Source organism: Suricata suricatta, chromosome 9 (genome assembly GCF_006229205.1).
Source record: "Suricata suricatta isolate VVHF042 chromosome 9, meerkat_22Aug2017_6uvM2_HiC, whole genome shotgun sequence".
Lineage (NCBI taxonomy): Eukaryota > Metazoa > Chordata > Mammalia > Carnivora > Herpestidae > Suricata > Suricata suricatta.
In genome coordinates this window covers 34110716-34124517 of record NC_043708.1, presented here as the reverse complement: position 1 = coordinate 34124517, position 13802 = coordinate 34110716, and the positions used below count along the sequence as shown (strand labels likewise).

General features: G+C 35.6%; 1 protein-coding gene across 8 annotated transcripts in view; it reads left to right on the top strand.

The window, feature by feature from the left end:
- The window catches only part of FUT8 (fucosyltransferase 8), a 291085-nt gene that overhangs the window by 69890 nt on the left and 207393 nt on the right, over window positions 1-13802 (top strand). The window contains exons 1-2 of one of the 8 annotated variants that reach the window (XM_029950666.1): window positions 6015-6037; window positions 12282-12351. The exons of 5 other annotated variants lie outside the window; for them this stretch is intronic. The gene's annotated coding sequence lies outside the window, so the exon portion shown is untranslated. Of the gene's footprint in view, window positions 1-5992; window positions 6038-12281; window positions 12352-13802 lie in introns of those variants that run through there. 2 more of the 8 variants (XM_029950668.1, XM_029950667.1) reach the window with 2 other exon arrangements.

Sequence of the window (13802 nt, the reverse complement as noted above, 5' to 3'; positions counted from 1 at the left end):
GAGGGATTGTAGGTGCTGGCACTGTCAAGAGCCCTTATGAGTGCCCAGGGGCTCCGGTGTCCACAAGCAGAAGGATGTTGACAGTTTATTGTCAGGCTGAGGCTTCAAGGTTGCAGGAGGATTTGTGTTGTTTCTGAGTGACTGGGACAGCACCCCACGAGAAGTCCTCACCCCACCAAGTTCCTTCTGTAAACTGCTGGAGCTTGTTTCTACCCCTTGAGTGCCCTCTACTGAAAAAGCTTAACATGGTGCTCATGTGAAAGATTTGTTATTTATCACAAAACTTACCTTGAAGGATTCATTCAGAACTGAGGGGCAATAAATTGATAAATGACTCATCTGGATAAGATGGGTATCCATTTGGGTGGATATGGATAATACCTGAAGTTGTTTATACAGTCACCTGTTGATGGACAATCTGAGTTCTTTCTAGTTATTGGCTCTTAGAAGTAAAGCTGCCATGAACATTAATATACAGGTTTTTTATGGGCATATGTTTTTAATTTTTATATGTTTTTATTTATTTTTGAGAGAGAAGAAGTGAGAGCGAGCATGATGGAATGGGGGACAGATAGAGGGAGATACAGAATCAGACGCGGGCTCCAGGCTCTGAACTTTAGCATAGAGCCCAACACAGGGCTCGAACTTGTGAACCACATGATCATGACCTGAGCTGAAGTTGGATGCTCAAACAACTGATCCACCCAGGTGCCCCTGGACATATATTTTCATTTCTCTTAGGTAAATACCTAAGTGTGACTGGATCATATAGTAGGTATGTGTGTAACTTTTTAGGAAATTGCCAAATAGTTTTTCAAAGTGCCTATACCATTTTTGTTCTTGCTGGCACTGTGTGATAGTTTCTCTATATCTCATCAACATTTGGTATGGTTATTCCTTTTAGTTTTAGCCATTCTAATAAGGTGTAAAGTGTTATCTACTTGTGTTTTAATTTCTATTTCTCTATTGACTAATGATATTGAGCATCATTTCTTGTATTTATTTACCATTTGTATATTTTCTTTGATAAAATGTCTGCTCACATCTTTTACCCACTATTTTAATTAGGTTGGGTTGTTATCTCATTATTGAGTTTTGAATGCTTTTTTTTTTTTTTAGCTTTGAATATTTCTTCTATATTTTTTATTCTTTGTTTTGCAGAAATTTTCTCCTGGATGGTGGCTTGTCTTTTCATTCTTTTAAGAATATCTTTTGTGGAATGAAAATTTTTAATTTTGGTGAAAGTTCAGGCTATCCATTTAGTCTTAGATGTATCACATTTTTGTTATTGTATCTAAGATATATTTGCCTAATGCAAGGGTATAAAAGCTTTCTCCTAAGATATCTTCTGGAAGTTTTATGGTTTTAGGTTTTATGATTAGTGGTGTGATGCATTTTGAGTTAATTTTTTTTATGTAAAGTGAGAGTTGAATAGGGGTTCTTTTTTTTGGTGTTGTGATATCTGGTCGTTCTGGCACCATTTGTTGAAAGACTATCCTTTACACTTTTGTCTAAATCAGTTGATCATACATGTGTGGGTTTATTTCTGATTCCCAAATTCATTCTATGATTTCTTGTCTGTTTCAGTGCTACTACTGTTTTGATTACTGTGGCTTCATAAGAAGTCATGAAACCAAGTTGTGCTACTCACCTAACCGCTCTTCTTTTTTAGTGTTATTTTGGCTATTGTGCTTTTTATTGATTTATTGCATCTCAGCTTTAGATTTGTCCTTTTTACCTATTTTGTGAAAATGGGTCTGGCTCTTTTAGTATTTTTCTTTTGCCAGCCGGCTCAGTGTTGGGCTTTGTCAATAGAGAGTGCTGCAGAGACATTGCAAGAGGAAAGAGTTTTGCTTCTTGGTTTCTGTGTGCTTGCTTGGCAGGTTCCAGAAGCACACTCAACTTCTCTAGAATCAGCCCACATAGCTTCCTTAGTGTATAGTTCTTGCCGCACGTGCAACTATACCAGCACTAAGCTTCTTTAGTGCTCAGAGGGCTGCAGTAACCCAGCAGCCAGTGACCCTAGGGTAGCTTCTCTTTGTACCTCTCATGTGGGTTTGTAGCGGAATGCCTTCATGGGACACTGCCAGATAAACAGCTTTTCCTAGCCCCTTTATGGATGGATTTCTGCCAAGTTTCGCAAGGCAGATTTCCAGCAAGTTCTGCTGGCATGGCACCAGACTGACTTATCTGTCATTCAGTGAGACAAGACCACTTTCTCCAACAGGGTCTGATCTCTGCCCTAGAACGGTTGGGAGTTGGGAGAGATTTTTGCTTGGGCACTCTTGTCTCAGCCCTAGGAGGTGTTAGTTGTTCTTGTATTCTTTAGTATTCTCTTTGCTTCTCACTAGTTAATTGTTATCGCACCAAGCCCTGTTATAATGATTCTTTATACTTAACTTTCTCTTTTCAGATTTCCTGTGACTTCTCTTTTCTGATTGGATCCAGAGTGATGCAACTGTTCTAGGTTTTTTGTTTTTGTTTTTTATAACATTTCCTTCTTAATTTTAGAAGCAGGTACTAAATGTTTAAAAAAAAAAAAAGCCTACCAGGATTTTCACTGAATCTGTGCATAAATCTGTGGGAATTGCATTGGAATCTATAGATAGATTTGGGGATAATTTACCTCTTGTATTTTTTTTTTAACATTTATTTATTTTTGAGAGACAGAGAGAGACAGTTCATGAGCAGGGGAGGGACAGAGAGAGAGGGAAACACAGAATCAGAAGCAGGCTCCAGGCTTCGGGCTAGCTGTTAGCACAGATCCCGACACAAGGCTCTAACCCACAAACTGTGAGATCGTGACCTGGGCTGAAGTTGGACGCTCAACTGACCGAGCTACCCAGGCACCCCTACCTCTTAATAGTACTGAGTCTTTTGACCCATGAATAAGGTATCACTATTTATTTAGATTTTCAGTTTCTTTCTGTAGTGTTTTATGGTTTTATTGTACAGATCTTTCCCAGATTTTGCCAGATTTATTTCTAAGTGTGTTACATTTTTTATGTTCTGATAAATGTTATTGTGTTTTTTTTTTTTTTTTGTAATTCCACTTTCTAGTTGTTCTTTGCAAATACATGAAAATGCAGTTGGTGTTTATATCCTGCAGCCTTGTTAAATTCATTTTTTAGTTATATATTTTTGTGGGGTTTTTTTGCAGATTCCATTGGATTTTCTGCATTAGATAGTCAAGTCTTCTGTTAATGAAGAGAGTTTTACTTCTTTAATACCAATCTGGGCACCTTTTATTTCTTTTTCTTTGCCTGACTTCATTGGCTAGACACTCTGGTATAATAGTGAACACAAATGGCGAGAATGGATATTCTAGTCTTGATTCTTATTTTAGGGGGAAAGCATCTATCTTTCACAATTAAGTATGATGTTAATTGTAGATTTTTCTTAGATACCCTTTATTAGATTGATTAAGTTCATTCTATTTCTAAATTGCAGAGACTTTTCAAATCAGAAATGGATATTGGATTTTGTCAAATACTTTTTTTGTGCGTGTCTATTGAGATGAGAGTTACTATTTCTTTATGTTTTAACCCTAAATAATGCAGGTGTCTGTTATTGTGCACAGTTTTGTTATTTTTTTTCCCCTCCAAATGCCCCTCCCCTAAAAAACTCAGTTAATTTGCATGTATAATGCCTGGGTTTAAAAAATATTTTATGTACAATCTCATTGCTAATTGATTAAAATGTAAACTACAGTAATAACAATGGAGTCTAGTTATTGAGCTGTGATATGAAAAAAATAGAGAAAAATTTGAGAGGTGTACCTACTGAAGAATTGTGATTGAGTACAATTGTTTTAATCCTAAAATTACGTTCAGCATTACTAATGGGATACAGCTAGCTGTAGGATACTTAAGAATCTTTAGTGAGTGTTCAGGAGGAAGTTAAACCAATACATGAATTGCATGGAGAAATTTTAAACCATAGAGGCTTGCTTACTTAAAGATTGAAAAAAGCAAATAGCTAGACCTAACAACACAAGGGGTTCAGAAGAATGCAGTTATTTTTTATAGAAAGTACTTGGAGTTAAAGCAATGCAGCTGGTGGCTTTGGGGAAGTGGAAAGAATTGCTCTGGGATAATTGGGTTTAATCCCTGTATTTACCACTTGCTAACTCGGTAAGTTTCTTAAACTAAGTTTCTGATAGCTCATCTGTAGAATGAACATAAAAATATCCCAAGGGTTGTAATGAAGAATACATAGAATCAGTTACATAAAAGTGCATAGTAGTATAGTTAGGGGCTTAATACATGTTTGTTTTTATTATAGTTTTTAATGACTAATGGAAGCTTTACCATTCTGTTGCCTATTTCCCTGGTGATTATATTTGGACACAGAAGTAGGGCCCACAGTTACTTTGAAGCCCATCAAGGGAAAAAAAAATGAAGCCAATTCCTCCTGTGTCAGCCTTCTGGAATTTCATAGTTTCAAAGAAAACTAACCAGAGCACTGTCCGCATAAGACTGTATGAGAAAATGCTCTGAAAGAGAGTTCTAACTTGAAGAAGGATGGCAGAATTTTTATAGGGCATTAGAAGGAGGGGTTAGGCATAGTTTGGAGGAATAGTTGGTCAAGGATGGCTCTCAGAGAATTGATCTTGTTAGAGTAGCAGCCATTGGACAGTTTGGATTTTATCAAGAATTTTTGGGAGAACCAGCTATGGGGGTCAAGGGCATGAGAAGACCAATGCTAAATTCTGAAATTTTTAGTGTCTGCACAGTAGATTTTCTATCATTGGTTCTTGTGGTCTTGTCCCCCCTTTACCCCTGCCACCGTAGTATAAGGGGCCTTCCATTATCCTGGTAATGATTCTAGACAGCTTCTAGCTCTTGATCTCAGAGGTAATAGATTTATGAAACTATAAAGTACAAGGAATTAAGTATTTTGTAGTGCTGGAAAGTTCTTTCACTCTTTTCTTCCTGCCTTCTTTGCATTGTGTTTTGGATTCTGTTATGTAGGTGTTCTGCAGTAGAGGAAATGGTAACATATGATAATAAAAAGCTTCAAAGTAGACACATGGCTGGAAGGGATATTTGAATAGGGTTTTGCAGCAGCAATTTTAGATGATGACACATCTTCAACTTAAATTGCAATTTATTTTTTTTTTTAAGTTTGCCTTATATTTCTGTGATGATTCTAGTACAAGTCAAATGAAACTATTTTTGATAGCTGATTTGTGAATGTTGGTATTTGTAGCCAACCTTCCAAAGCCTAACTTTGCTTTTAGGGAGTTCAGCTTGTGACTGAATGAATCGGCTCTTCTCTTGTATCTGTTTAATGCATTGCTGGTTTCTAGCAGCTGGTACTTAACATTGTTCATTCTTGAGTATGGTGCTTCATGTGATTTCTTTGCATTTGTGAGGTACTTTTTGACTAAAGGTAGATCCATTCTCCTGTAAATATAATGTGTGCTTTGAATTTAAATTATCCTTGTCCTCTTTGAATACATAAATCCTTTTATTATCTAATAGTTTGGCTCTTGCTTTGTGGCTTCCTGTGTTCCTTTTGTAATGTTTACTTAGCTTTTAATTTAAATACAAGATTGACTTAGCTAGCATCCAAGGAAGAGTTTGGCCTGTTCAGACATTGAGGAAGTATGAAATTTGGCCACTATATTTAGGATTATTAGAACATTTCATTCTCATTTTTCAGAATATAGAAAGGGAGGCAAGTTTCTTATTTTTTTCCTAATCAAGCTCACCATAGACCTTGTACTTTTTAAACTGGCTTGACTGGAAAAAAATATCTATGAAGAATGGTAGTTTCTACATGGATTTCCCTCCCCTTAACTGGAAAATATATTTGATTTACTGGGAAGCTCTCAGGGTAAATGTTTCAGATATAGTCAATATTTTAGTATTTTCATGTAGAGTTAAGCACTTTACGTAAATTAGGAAAATGTTATTTATGGTTTTTTTTAATTCTGCAAATTATCACAAAAAGTTCCCTAATGTGACTTTCTTTTTTCGATATTCAGAGGAAGCTAAATAAGATTTATCTACAACTAAAGAGTACGTCACTGGTGAGAATATTTTCTACCTAATAAATGATTCTTTCTTAAATATCATTCTCTTCCACTTGCACCATTTGGTAATATGATACAAACGCCACTGTCATAGCTTTCTTTAATTTTCTGGAAAGTATCTTTTTTATAGTCTCCATATCTTTAAATTTTGGGAACTCTGAAAAGCTTCTTTATCCTTTATTTCTTTTCAACAAAATACCTTTATTTACTCTTAATGTTTTTGTAGAAATCCCTTCTACCCACAGAAAGCAATAAAAACATGCATTCTAACATTTCAGTCATTTAGGACATTTTAAAAATTAACAAATCAGTTATTTAAAAAGTTCCATAGATTTGTGATCTCTTTCAGTTTTATTCTGCTTTATTGAAGTATAATTGACATATATTATAAAATATTTAAAGTATGCATAGTGGTGATGTCATATATTCTCTCTTCGTAATTGTATAATGCAGTATTATCAACCATAGCAGTCATGCTTTATATTAGATCCTCACACTTTATTCATCTTCTTCTGAAAGTCTCTAGTCCTTTCCACCCTCTCCCTATTTTCCTCATCACCCATCCCTGAAAACCACTTTACCATACTCTGTTACTATGAGTTTGATTTTTTTTTTTAATTCACATATCAGTGATACCAGGTAGTATTTTTTTTCTCTGTGGCTTATTAGTATAATGCGCTTATTCATTATGTTGGAAATGGCAGGATTTCTTTTTTTCCTCATGGCTGAATAATAGTGCATTGTACACAAACACACACAAACACACTCACATACCACATCTTTATTCATTTATCAGTTGATGGACACTTAGGTTGTTTCCTTATCATGGCTATTGTGAATGATAATCCAGTGAACATGGGAGTGCACTTACCTCTTTGAAATCCTGTTTTTATTTCCTTTGGATGTATACCGAGAAGAGAGATGTCTGGATCATTTGGGTAATTCTGTTTTTAATTTTTTGAGGAAAACCCCATACATTCTCCATGGTATGCTGTATCAGTTTACAGTGCCACCAACACTTGTTAAAATTATTTTTAATGTTTTTTATTTATTTTTGATACAGAGAGAGACAGAGCATGAGAGGGAGAGGGGCAGAGAAAGAGGAGGAGACACAGAACCGGAAGCAGGCTCCAGGCTCCGAGCTAGCTGTCAGCACAGAGCCTGACGCGGGGCTCAAACCCAGGAACGTGCGATCTGACCTGAGCCGAAGTCAGAGTCTTAACTGACTGAGCCACCCAGGCGCCCCCACCAACACTTGTTAAAGCACTTTTCTTTTTGATGAGAGCCATTCTGACTTGTGTGAAGTGATGTCTCATTGCAGTTTCAGTTTGCATTTGGTGATGACTAGTGATGCTGAACACCTTTTCATATACCTGATAGCCATTTGTAGGTTTTCTGTGGGAAAAAAAGTCAGTTTTTAAATCAGGTATTTGTTTTGTTTTGCTATTCAGTCTATGAGTTCTTTGTATATTTTGGTTATTAACCCCTTATCAGATATATGGTTTGAAAATATTTTCTCACATTCGTTAGGTTTCCTCTTTACTTAACTGGTGATTTCCCTTGCTGTGTAGAAACTTTTTTAGTTTGATATAGTTCCATTTATTTATTTTGCTTTTGTCACTTTTAGTTTTGGTGTTTTGAAATTGAAAGTGTCATTGTCAAGACTGATGTCAAGGAGCTTGCCCCCTCTGTTATCTCTAGGAGTTTTATGGTTTCAGGTCTTCAATCCATTTTGAGGTGATTTTTATCTGCGGTGTAAGGAGTTCAGTTTCATTCTTTTTCCTGTGGCTGTCCAGGTTTTGCCAGCACCATTTATTGAAGAGACTATTCTTTTTCAGTTGTATATTCTTAGCTTGTCAAGTATTAATTGACTGTATATTAAAGAGTTTATTTCAGAGCTCTCTATTTTGTCTCCTTGGTTTGTGTGTCTTTTTTAAAGTTTATTTATTTTGAGAGAGAAAGAGAGAGAGAGAGAGAGAGAGGGAGAGAGGGAAGGAGAGAGAATCCCAAGTGGGCTTTGTGCTATAAGGGCAGAGGCTGAGAGAGAGAGAGAGAGAGGGAGAGAGGGAAGGAGAGAGAATCCCAAGTGGGCTTTGTGCTATAAGGGCAGAGGCTGAGAGAGAGAGAGAGAGAGAGGCTGACCCTGGGCTCAGTCTTGCAAACCATGAGATCATCAGCTGAGCTGAAATCAAGGGTTAGATACTTAACAGACTGGACCACCCAGGCACCCCATCTTTTTTTACGTCAATTGTACTGTGTTCATTACTATAGCTTTGTAGTATAATTTGAAATTGGGAAGTGTGAGGCCTCTAGATTTGTTCTTAAGATTGCTTTGTCTTTTTGGGGTCTTGTGTGGTTCAATACAAAATTATGTTTTGTTCTGAAAAATATGCCATTGGAATTTTGAAAGGGATTGCGTTGAATTTGTAGATTGCTTCAGACTATTTGGCCATTTTTAACAACATTAATTCTTCCAGGCTATAATCACAGGGTTTTTTTGGTGCTTTCCATTTATTTGAGTCTTCTTCAGTTTTTTAAATCAGTGTCTTATAGCTTTCATGTATACATCTTTCACCTCCTTTGCTAAATTTATCTCTTAAGTATTTTATTTATTTTTGATGTAATTGTGAATGCAGTTTTCTTAATTTCTCTTTTCAATTTGTTGTTAGTGTATATAAACACTGATACTTGTATACTGGTTTTGTATCATGCATCTTTACTGAATTTGTTGATTGGTTCTAATAGTTTCTTTTTGTGGAGCTTAGTATTTTTTGTATATAATGTCATCTGCAATGGTGAGTTTTACAAACTCCTTTCCAATTTGGATGTCTTATTTTTTTTTCTTGCCTAATGGCTCTGGCTACAATTTCCAGTACTGTGTTGAGGGAACATGATGAGAGTGGGCATCCTTGTCCTGTCCTGATCTTAGAGGAAAGACTTGCAGCTTTTCACTGTTGATTATGGTGTTAACTGTGAGCTTGTTATATGTGGCCTTTATTTTCCTGAGGTATGTTCCCACTATATTCAGTTTGTTGAGAGTTGAGAGTTTTTATCATGAAAGGATGTTGAATTTTGTTAAGTAAATTTTTCATCTTTTGAGATGATAATATGAATTTTATCCTTTATTTTGTATGTACTATATTACATTTATTGATTTGCCTATATTGAACCATCCTTGCATCCCAGGAATAAAACCCACTTGATCATGGTGAATGATCTTTTGAATGTGTTGTTGAATTCTGTTTGCGAATATTTTGTTGAGGATTTTTGCATTCATGTTCATCAGGGATATTGGCCTGTAGTTTTCTTTTTTGTAGTGTCTTTGTTTGGTTTTGATATCAAGGTAATGCTGGCCTAGTAAAATGGATTTGTTCCCTTCTCTTCAATTTTTGGGAAGATTTTGAGAGGGTTTGGTATTAATTCTTCTTTAAATGATTGGTAGAATTTACCAGTAAAGCCATTTTGTCCTGAATTTTTTGTAGGGAGGTTTTTGATTACTTATTAAATCTTATTAGTAAATGTTCTGTTCATATTTTCTATTTTTTCTTGATTCAGTCTTGGGATGTTGATATATTCCTAGGAATGTGTCCAGTTCTTAGATTGTCCAGTTTGTTGGTATGTAATTGTTTGTAGTAGTCTCTTATGATTCTTTGTATATGTGTGATACAAATTGTAATGTCTCTTCATTCATTTATAATTTTGAGTTCTTTCTCATTTTTCTTGGTTAGTCTAGCTAAATGTCTATCTTTTCAAAAAACCAGCTTTTAGTTTCATTGATTTTTTTTTTTAATTTCTATTTCATTTATTTTCACTCTGACCTGTCTTTGGTTGGTCAACCTTTCTTTTTTTCTTCCTTCCTTTACTTTTTTCTTCCTTTCTTTGACAAACTTTGGGCTTAGTTTGTTTTTGTTTCTAGTTCCTTGGTGTGTAAAGTTAGGTTGTTTATTGAGCTTTTTATTATTTCTTAATGAATATGAACTACCCTCCTAGAAATGCTTTTGCTGCATCCCTTAAGCTTTTGTATTGTGTATTTCCGTATTAATTTGTATAAAGATACTTTTTTAATTTCTTTGACCCATTTGTTGTTCAGTAGCATGTTGTTTAATCTTCACATATTTGTCAGCGTTCCATGTTTCTTCTTGTAATTGATTTCTAGTTTGATACCATAGAAAAGATGCTTAATATGATTTCATTTTTAAGATTTATTAACATTTGTTTTGTGGCCTAACATATGATGTATCCATGTGTCCTTAAGTATTCTGCTACAGTTGAGTGGAATGTCCTGTAAATTTCTTTTAAGTCCATATGGTTTAATATGTACTTTAAGTCTGAAGTCCAGTGTTTTCATATTGATATTCTTTCTAGATGATCTATCCATTATTGAAAGTGAGGTATTGAGATTTCTGCTATTACTGTGTTGTTGTCTATTTCACCCTTCAGATCTGTTATTATTTGCTTTATATATTTAGATGCAAGGTTGGATAGGTAAATATTGTAAAGTATTACAACCTCTTGTTTGATTGACCCCTTTATTCTTACATAATTACCTTCTTTGTCTCAAATGCAGTCTTTGTGTGATGTAAGTGTAAATATTCTTGCTTTCTTTTGGTTTCCTTCTGCCTGGAATATCTTTTTCCCTCCCTTTCCTTTCAATCTGTATATACCCTTAAGAAGCATGAGAGAACTTAGTCTGCTTATATTTAAAGTAATTACAGCTGGGTTATGGACTTATTGCTATTTTATTAATAGTTTCTGGCTGTTTTGTAATTCCTTTGTTCCTTCTTTTATCTTCTTCTTTGTGATTTGATTATTTTCTGTAGTGGTATGCTTAGATTTCTTTTTCTTTATTTTTTGTGTATCTGTTACAGGGTTTTGCTTTGTGGTTACCATGAGGCTTACATAAAACATTTTATATTCATGATAGTCTAGTTTAAGTTGATATCAGCTTATTGTCAAATGCACACTAAAGCTCTCTGTTTTTAGTATACCCCCATGCATTTTATGTTTTTGATGTTATAATTGTCATCTTTTTACTTTGTGTACCCATTAACAAATTATTGTATTTTTTTTTTTACTGTTTCTATCTTTTAGTCTTCATACTAGATTTACAAGTGATTTATCTACCTTTGTTACAAATTATATTAATGTGATTTTAACTATGAACAGTATTTACCTTTACCAGGGAGATTTGTTCTTTAATTTATTTTCTTGTTACTAATAAGCATCGTTTTGTTTGCAGCTTGAAGAAGTCATCTTAACATTTACTAGAAAGCTGGTCTAGTATTTATGAACTCCTTAAGCTTTTAGTTTTCTAGAAAACTTTTTATCTCTACTTCAATTCTATAGGACAACTTTGCTGGGTAGAATATTTTAATTTTCTTTCAGCACTTTGAACTTCTTATATGCAAAAAATTTTTCAGATTTTGCTGAAAAATCTGATAATCTTATGGAGATTCCCTATTACATAACATAAGTTTTACTTTTGCTGGCTTTGATATTCTGCCCTTGTCTTTAACTTTTGGCAATTTAATTATAGTGTATCTTGATTTGGATTTACTTTGTTTGAAATTTTGTAGGCTTCTATATCTGGAGTTCTGTTTCTTTTCCTGTGTTAGGAAAGTCTTTAGCCATTATTTATTTGGTTCTGGGACCCCATAATACATATATTGATGTACTTGATGATGTCCTGTAATTTCCTTAAGCTTCATTCACTCTTTTTCATTCTTTTTTCTCTTTATGTCTCTGATTGGATGACTTTCACTGTCCTGTCTACAAGCTTGCTGATTCTTCCTTCCATTTGATCTAATCTGATGTTAAATCCTTCTGTTGAAATTTTTAGTTCACTTATTTAATTCTTCAGTTTTGTGATTTTTGTTTGGTGCTTTCCTATATTTTTTATCTCTTTGTTGAAATTTTCATTTAGTGAGCCTTTTTGTAATCATTATTTTTACTCTATCAGGTAAATCTCTTCTTTCCCTTTTATTAAGATCTGTTTCAGAGATTTTATTTTTTGTTTGTAACATATTTCTCTGTTTCTTCATTTTTCTTAATTCTCTGTGTTGGCTTCTGTGCATTAGATAAAACAGTCACATGGCCCAGCCTTGATGGAATGGTGTCATGTAGATGATGAATCTTAAAATTCAGCCTGACCCTAGCTCTTGGTTGTCTCTCAGATCTTTTTGATTGTTCAAGTTGCCTTCTTCATGACTCCCAGTAGTTGAGAGTATTTCTGTGTCCCCAGATGGAGGATTGACTGATCCAGCAATATGCAGGCTGAATGAAAGCTGGACCCTCAGGCAGCAGCTTTTCAAGTATGTAAGCAGATGTGTCTTTCAGGGAAAGACTGGGGCCTGGGTGTTTCTGTGTCTGCCCTTTGTTCTGAGCCTTGGGGGTTAGCCAATTAAGAAATTTAAGAACTGTTTCTTTGCTCCTGTGTTATGGGACCTGTGAATGCAATCCCTGCTTGCTACCAGAACCAAGCAATCAAATAGTGTATCTTCTGGGTGGCAGCCACAATACTCATGGTGCCAGAGGTGTGTACAGACTCCTTCCAGGAAGCTGTGATTTGTAGTGATCTACTAGGGGAATACAGATTTTGTGTCTGTGGCTTCCCATTTTTCATGCAGGACTGACATCCATGTGTAGATGTATGTCTAATTAGAAGCCTCATCCTCTGGCGTCAGCTTTTGAAGTATGTAAATAAGCCTCTTTCTGGGAATGACTGGGAGATGGATGTTTCTGTCTCCTTCCTCTTTGTTGAGCCTGAGGAGATAGCTACTTAAGAACTGTTTATTTGTTTGCTCCAATCCTGTTGAGTCTGCTAATGCAAGCCTCACTGGCCACCAAAGTTAGGCTATCACAGGGGTGTCTTTTGGGCAACAGTTGCAAAACCCAGGCACCAGATGTGTACACAAATTCCTTTCAGGAAAATACCAGTGACTGGGAGCTGGGCAGAGAGAGAACACAAAAATGGTGCCCACTGGCCTTCTTGGTCTCTGGAGAGGATTATAATTGGTCCCTATACGTGTGTTAAATGAGAAGCTTGACCCTAAGGCCGCACTTTTAAGATAGGCAAATAGGCCTGTTTCAGGAAAAGACTGGTAGATGGGCATTTTTGTCTGTTGCCTCTCTGCTTAGCCACAGTGAGTCTCTGAAGCCCACCAATAACTGTTTGTTTGCTATAGTTTTCTGGGTCGTGAGAACACATGCCCCATTGGCTTTCAGAGCTACATGTTTCGGGGGCTCTTTCCTGAGTTGCAGGTCTTAAAAGTTGGGGCACTAGATGTTGGGTTGAAACCCTTTACTCCTCAGGGAGAAGCTAGTAGTTGTGAATTCCCTCCCAGTTGTGTGTCGGTCTGCGGGGATTGGGGTTTATGGAGAGAGTATTTCTCAGCTTTTCCTACCCATTCGATGTATATTTTTTCTTATTCGTTCTCTGGATTTTTTTCAGCAGGACTTGTTTCATGTTTAGCTATAGATTCTATATGTCTCTAGGAGGAGGGGACTTTGAGATCTTGTCACCATCTTTGACTAGAATCAGATTTGTGATTTTCAAATGTTACCCCTTTGAATGAATAATAATTCAGTGAATTAACTGGGATGCCAGTCATATCTAAAATATAACACATACGTGAGTCTTAAGAGGTGTATAACTTCATTTGCTGCATGATGTAACTCTTTTTTAGTAAATATACCATTAGAGAATACAGTAGTTTCAGTAGTTCCTCCTTATCCACAGTTTTCCTTTTCATGCTTTCAGTTA